Source organism: Bremia lactucae, linkage group LG2 (assembly GCF_004359215.1).
Source record: "Bremia lactucae strain SF5 linkage group LG2, whole genome shotgun sequence".
Classification (NCBI taxonomy): Eukaryota; Oomycota; class Peronosporomycetes; order Peronosporales; family Peronosporaceae; genus Bremia; species Bremia lactucae.
The window spans coordinates 219979-227701 of NC_090611.1; positions in this window are offsets into that span (position 1 = coordinate 219979).

Sequence of the window (7723 nt, forward strand, 5' to 3'; positions counted from 1 at the left end):
CCCTGATCCCGAAAAGATCAAGGCAATCACCGACTGGCCAGTTCCAGTCGATGTCAAGGGACTTAGAAAGTTCCTTGGTTTAGCGGCGTACTTGCACAAGTACTCTCGCAATTATGCAGAGATGACAGTTCATCTCTCTCGTCTCTTGAAAAAAGACGAGAAATGGTTATGGAACGCTGATTGTCAGCGTTCGTTTGAAGGTATCAAGCAAAGCTTGATGCAATCGCCCATCTTGGCGATTGCAGATCAAGACAGACCATTCCATGTGGTCTGTGACGCCAGTGATTTCACAATCGGCTGCGCGTTAATGCAATACGATACAGACGGCGCGGAGCGCGTCGTCTGTTACCAATCGCGTCAGCTGCAACCAGCTGAACGCAATTACCCAGTGCATGACAAGGAACTCCTTGCCATAAAAAATGCACTGGCTAAATTTAGAGTCCATCTCCTCGGAGATAGACAGTTCATCGTACATACGGACCGTGCGTCATTACGCACGGCCGTCAACAGCCCACGCCTCTCGCAAAGAATGCCGAGGTGGCTATCCTTCTTCGCGGAGTATAATTCCCCGTTATATATAAACCAGGACGACTTTATGTCGTCGCTGATGCATTATGGCGCCGACCCGATTTCGAGTCGGCTGTGCACTCCAACAGTGAAATTAATCCTACTGTTGCCAGAATACGTTTTACGTTGGTCGGCTCCGCCCGTACCGTCAGTACGCGGCTTCTCCCGAGGACGAATTTGACCTCTCTTTTCAAGAATCCTTTAAGGATTCTTGTGGTCACTAACCTGATTCTCATATCGGGTCCGAAGATCTACGAAACCGCGATGAGCTGACGACAGCTCATCCCGAAGATTGTGATACTTCCGTTCGTATTCCAACATTGAGTACGCACTCTTTGAACGGTTTTCCAACCGTTCGATATAGTGAGCCTAGACCGTCTGCTCCAACGAATGACGCTTTTCGCGGTCTTGATCAAGACCCTCCTCCAATACATGGAGGAAGTTGTCGAGTTTGTCGATCTTCGACTCTAGATCCGACACACAGGCCAGATCTAGTTTGACCTCCTCCACCACAACCATTGCTGGATTCTCGTGGTGGTCAACGTTTCCTTGTGGAACATATTCGAAACCACCGTGATGTGAAGGGGCAGCAAACGAATTATCTTGTTCGCTGGCGCAAATATCTACCTTCACATAACAGCTGGGAGCCTCGTTCCCAGCTGATTGCTGACAGTGAGGCCTTGTCCGTCAGTATGACGAGACCCATCCGATGGATCAGAAGGTCCATCACAAAACATGCGTCCCAGGCGCATGTAAATCGATTGCAAAACATTAATCGCATCACGCATCTCGATAGAGAGGATACGATTTTTGCGCATTCTGCCCGATGTATGCATGCTAGCCCTTCCCCAGGGCGGAGAAAAGGAATAATCATCCCCTTTCACCCGTTTCGTGTTGTCGACACAACTTGGACAGGGATTACCACACGTGAGGAATGGAATCTTTTCCTCACCAGACAACCGATGCAGTTTAAATCTTGCATCAGTTGGAGTTCGTTTTTCAAGCTTTACGCGAATCGCGTCAATTCGTTGAGCCAGGCTTCGCGTCCAATGACTTTGACATTGCGAATAAACGCGTTCCAGGCTTGCATCAACGAGCTTTTTTCTCGCTTGTTGTTGCCACTCTACCGACGATGCTTAAAAAGGCATCGTCATAAAAATCTTCCTCAGCGCGGAAGTTCTTCGCGCCAAGATCAAGCCCATGTAGCTTTGTCGCAATAAATAAGGGATATTTATTGGGAGGAGTAGACTCTCCAGACAAGCTATTGATTAGCTGAAACGAAACATTTTATTGTAATACAAGTTCTCGTGGTACCCACTGAAGCAGGGGGTACCACAAGAACTTTTATTACGATGGCCTACTTCATCGCCATCACCACGCACATAAATATGTGCGGGTGACGGCACGATAGACGGTGCTGGCGATGATGAATCATTCGAAGGAATCGAACATGCTGTAGCGAATGCTACCGGCACGTCCACTCGAATGATCCCCCTCATTCGAAGGCTCATAGTCAGCCGCCTGACGATGATCAGGCGACCGTTCCGTCCTCCACGAGTCGGCGATTTCGTCCGACTCGCATTCGTAGTCGACCGCAAAAAAAGGGGTCTCATTCACGAGGTGACTCACCACATGCACCCGCAACAGTCAATCTTGCGGGAGAAGATGATACTGCGGTAGACACGCTGACTGCCCCGAGAGACAATAATGCGTCACTTGAAGCTTAATGTACCGCAGCCGAAAGCACCGCGCTATTCGCAAATCGCATGGACTTGTTAACCATGCGATAGAATTGAAAATGATGGCTCTGAACGAGTGAAGCCTAGCCCTTCATTCCGTGCACCTCTCCAACGTCTGCCACTTCCGGCAGAATGTTGGCAGTCTGTATCTAGGGACTTCGTCTTTGGATTTCTCATAGACGATCGTAAAGACAATGGAATCCTTATTTTGTAGGCAGATTCAGCAAGATGGTACGTCTTTCTGCCGTACCAAGGTCGATTACGGCTTCGGGTTGTGCCCGTGTCTTTATTGACACGGTATTCAAACTCCATGGGTTATCCCGTGAATTGGTTTCGGATAGAGATCCGAGATTCACGGCGGAGTTCTGGCAATCCGTCTTCCGATCTCTTGGAACACGGCTGACTATATCAACTTCTGATCATCCAGAGACAGACAGTCAGACGAAACGCGCAAATCGCGTCCTCGAAGAGATACTTCGAGCTTACGTCCAATCATATCCGACCTGAACCGAGTTTTTACCGAAGGTCGAATTCAATTATCAACCATTCCGTGTATACGTCTACAAAGCAGACATCATTCTTTGTGAATGGCTTTCGCTTTCCGCGCATACTCACCCAGTTGGAAAGATCCTCTAGTTTAAGGGGGGGGGTATACTCGCACGAGCAAAACCGTTTCTGTCTCGTGCTCATCACCCCTCGAAGTTACAAACGACGCGAATGAGGTCGATGTCGAAGCAACCGACATCGAAGTTGAGAAAAATATCATGGCAGTGCGCACAAAGCGCGCTGGAAAAGATAAAACACATGAGTCAGCAGAGGAATTTCTGCTGGCTCAAGAATTAGTTGTCCGTTTCGTACAGGATCTCATTGCTAACGCAGTGGACCGTTATAAATGGAACGCAGACAAAAATGGACGAGCAAATGTTCAGTCATTCAAATTTAATGACATAATACTCATTACAAGTGTTCCGTCATCAACTTTGTTTGATGAATAAAGAAAGCCTACACAGAAGATAAAGACCTTCTACGTTTAACGGATCATCTGATGAATCCATCCAATAAATCTGCTAAAGATTTACCGGCTTTAGATCGATCGTCATCCGATCGATACACAACACTCAACGGCTTACTGTACTTATCAGCCGTTTCCGGCGAAACTGCACGTGTCGCTTGCGCATCATGTACGAGTGTCACGATGCACCAACAAGTGGGTATCGTGACGTGAGAAAACTTATCTCACAGTAGACTTTTACTGGCCCCGCCAGTATCAGTTCGTGCGCAAATACATTCGTGCTTGCGAGGTATGTCACCATTAAATACCTTTTTAATTAAGTGGTCTTAAAGTGACCACTCTATTCAATGACAGTAAGAGTTATTGTTAACTGTCGTTTAAGGGAGTGGTGGTGTAACGGTGTATCGTCACATGAAATTAATACTTAGAGTTGTTAGTTAATATATTAACTTAAAGGTAGATTAGATAATATTTGGAGGTTTACTACTTTACATCGTTATATTCGGAAGGCTTATCCATTGGTAGATATAGGCCATTACATATACTTGCTCCGCGGTCCAGTCAGCACTGGACGCGCATTAAGTGAGAGACAGATAAGACGTGATTACATGTTGTATTAGCATATAATTAAGTTAGTATTAAATAGATAGGAGCAGAAGAGCTTTATTATATTAAATACAGTTTACTTTCAACCCTCTTTAAAGCAAGTGTTTTAAAGAGAGTATTCCTTTAGCGGGGCACTACTGACTTGTACTGCTTCAGTACAAGTCCACTTCGCACTACCTGACGTCACTTCACGTTCACTAGTGCATGCAGAGAAAGATTCTCTTTAAAACACTTGCTCTAAAGAGGGTTGATTAAAAACTGTATTAATATAAATAAGTACTTTTGTTCTATCTACTTAATACTAACTTGATTATAAACTAATACAAAACATGTAATATAGTCTTATCTGTCTCTCTTTTTGCGCGCGTCCAGCGCTGACTGGACCGCGGAGAAAGTAGGTATAATGGCCTTTATCTACCAATGGATAAGCTTTTAGAATACTACCATGTAAAGTACTATTCTCCAAATATTATCTACCTTTAAGATGATATATTAATTAACAACCTTTAAGTGCTCATTTCATGTAACGATATACCCCGTTACATCACCCAAACCTTAAACGACAATAACTCTGACTGTCATTAAATAAAGTAACCACTATAGAACTGCTTAAAAAAACGATGTTGATTGTTCAGAGCCATCATTTTTAATTCTATCGCATGAGTAGCAAGTCCATGCGGTATGCGGCCCCTTCGGCTGCGGTTCATCCAACCGCGGGCGACGCATTATTGTCTCATGCGGCAGACAGGGGTGCCTGCCGCAGTATCATCTTCTCCCGCAAGATTGACTGTTGCGGGTGCACGTGGTGAGTCACCTCGTGAATGCGACCCCTCTTTGGTGATCGACTACGAATGCGAGTCAGACAAAATGGCCGACTCGTGGAGGACGGAACGGTCGTCTGATCATCGTCAGGCGGCTGACTATGAGCCTTCGAATGAGGGGGATCATTCGAGTAGACGTGCCAGTAGCATTCGCTACAGCATGTTCGATTCCTTCGAATGATTCATCATCGCCAGCACCGTCTATCGTGCCGTCACCCGCACATATTTATGTGCGTGGTGATGGCGATGAAGTAGGCCATCGTAAGAAAAGTTCTTGTGGTACCCCCTGCTTCAGTGGGCACCACAAGAACTTGTATTACAATAAAATGTCTTGTTTTAGCTAATCAATAGCTTGTCTGGAGAGTCTACTCCTCCCAATAAATATCCCTTATTTATTGCGACAAAGCTACATGGGCTTGATCTTGGCGCGAAGAACTTCCGCGCTGAGGAAGATTTTTATGACGATGCCTTTTTAAGCATCGTCGGTAGAGTGGCAACAACAAGCGAGAAAAAAGCTCGTTGATGCAAGCCTGGAACGCGTTTATTCGCAATGTCAAAGTCATTGGACGCGAAGCCTGGCTCAACGAATTGACGCGATTCGCGTAAAGCTTGAAAAACGAACTCCAACTGATGCAAGATTTAAACTGCATCGGTTGTCTGGTGAGGAAAAGATTCCATTCCTCACGTGTGGTAATCCCTGTCCAAGTTGTGTCGACAACACGAAACGGGTGAAAGGGGATGATTATTCCTTTTCTCCGCCCTGGGGAAGGGCTAGCATACATACATCGGGCAGAATGCGCAAAAATCGTATCCTCTCTATCGAGATGCGTGATGCGATTAATGTTTTGCAATCGATTTACATGCGCCAGAGACGCATGTTTTGTGATGGACCTTCTGATCCATCGGATGGGTCTCGTCATACTGACGGACAAGGCCTCACTGTCAACAATCAGCTGGGAACGAGGCTCCCAGCTGTTATGTGAAGGTAGATATCCGCGCCAGCGAACAAGATAATTCGTTTGCTGCCCCTTCACATCACGGTGGTTTCGAATATGTTCCACAAGGAAACGTTGACCACCACGAGAATCCAGCAATGGTTGTGGTGGAGGAGGTCAAACTAGATCTGGCCTGTGTGTCGGATCTAGAGTCGAAGATCGACAAACTCGACAACTTCCTCCATGTATTGGAGGAGGGTCTTGATCAAGACCGCGAAAAGCGTCATTCGTTGGAGCAGACGGTCTAGGCTCACTATATCGAACGGTTGGAAAACCGTTCAAAGAGTGCGTACTCAATGTTGGAATACGAACGGAAGTATCACAATCTTCGGGATGAGCTGTCGTCAGCTCATCGCGGTTTCGTGGACCTTCGGACCCGATATGAGAATCAGGTCAGTGACCACAAGAATCCTTAAAGGATTCTTGAAAAGGGTGGTCAAATTTGTCCTCGGGAGAAACCGCGAACTGACGGTACGAACGGAGCCGACCAACGTAAAACGTATTCTGGCAACAGTGGGATTAATTTCACTGTTGGAGTGCACAGCCGACTCGAAATCGGGTCGGCGCCATAATGCATCAGCGACGACATAAAGTCGTCCTGGTTTATATATAGCGGAGAATTCTACTCCGCGAAGAAGGATAGCCACCTCGGCATTCTTTGCGAGAGGCGTGGGCTGTTGACGGCCGTGCGTAATGACGCACGGTCCGTATATACGATGAACTGTCTATCTCCGAGGAGACGGACCCTAAACTTTGCCAGTGCATTTTTTATGGCAAGGCGTTGCTTGTCATGCACTGGGTAATTGCGTTCAGCTGTTTGCAGCTGACGCGATTGGTAACAGACGACGCGCTCCGCGCCGTCTGTATCGTATTGCATTAACGCACCGCCGATTGCGAAATCGATGGCGTCAAAGACCACACGGAATGGTCTGTCTTGATCGCCAAGATGGGCGATTACATCAAGCTCTGCTTGAAACCTTCAAAGGAACGCTTAAAATAATGTTCCGTAACCATTTCTTGTCTTCTCATGACACGAGAGAGATAAAATGTCGTCTCGGCATAATTGCGTGAGTACTGTGAAGTACGCCGCTAGCCCAAAGAACTTTCTAAGTACCTTTACAGCGACTGGTATTGGCCATTTGGTGATTGCTTTGATCTTTTCGGGATCAGGGCGCACGCCGTGTTTACCGCCGATGCACTTAGAAAGTGGTATTTCCCTTGCAGCGAATATTTACTTTCAAAAATTTGTGTACAACTTATTCTTTCGCACAAGTGTAAGAACCTGACGAACGTGAGTTTTATGAACTTCGATATCCGTCCTTCCGTCCATGGCCCGTCTATGGACGAATACATCGTCAAAAATACTCTGTGCGAATTCTCGCACCGATCTCAACAGATTCGTTTCGCATCTGTTGGATGTTGCAGGGGCGTAACTAAGCCCCTGAGGCGTCACTAGCTATTTCTAGAGCATCCCACTAAGAGTGCTCACTGCTGTGTACGGGATGTCCCGTTCACGCATAAGGATTTGATAAAACCCATCCATCAGATCCATAGACGAAAAGAACGTACTCTTAGACATACCATCTATGATTATGTCTTTTCTAGGTATCGGCGTTTGAGCCGGTACTGTTTCAGCATTCAGTTTGTTGAATGCGTGCACTATCCGCGTCCCTCCTGTGGCCTTTCGCACACAGAAGGTCCGAAAGCTATGTGGGGAGGTTGACTCCCTTATATGGCCCGCTTTTACTCGATCGGTAAAGAATTTATCGATCGCAAGTACTTGTTCACGAGGCAGTGGCCACTGCTTCATGACACGGTACTCCGAGCCCAGTTTGAGCTCGATCTCATGTCGAGTGCCTTTATCCTTAGGCAACTCGCATGGAACTGCTTCAGGGAATACATCCCTGAATTCTATTAAATCCTCGTATAGAGGAATTCCCTTAAGTGACTCCCAATATTGAGTACTGTATCTTTTAATCCGAG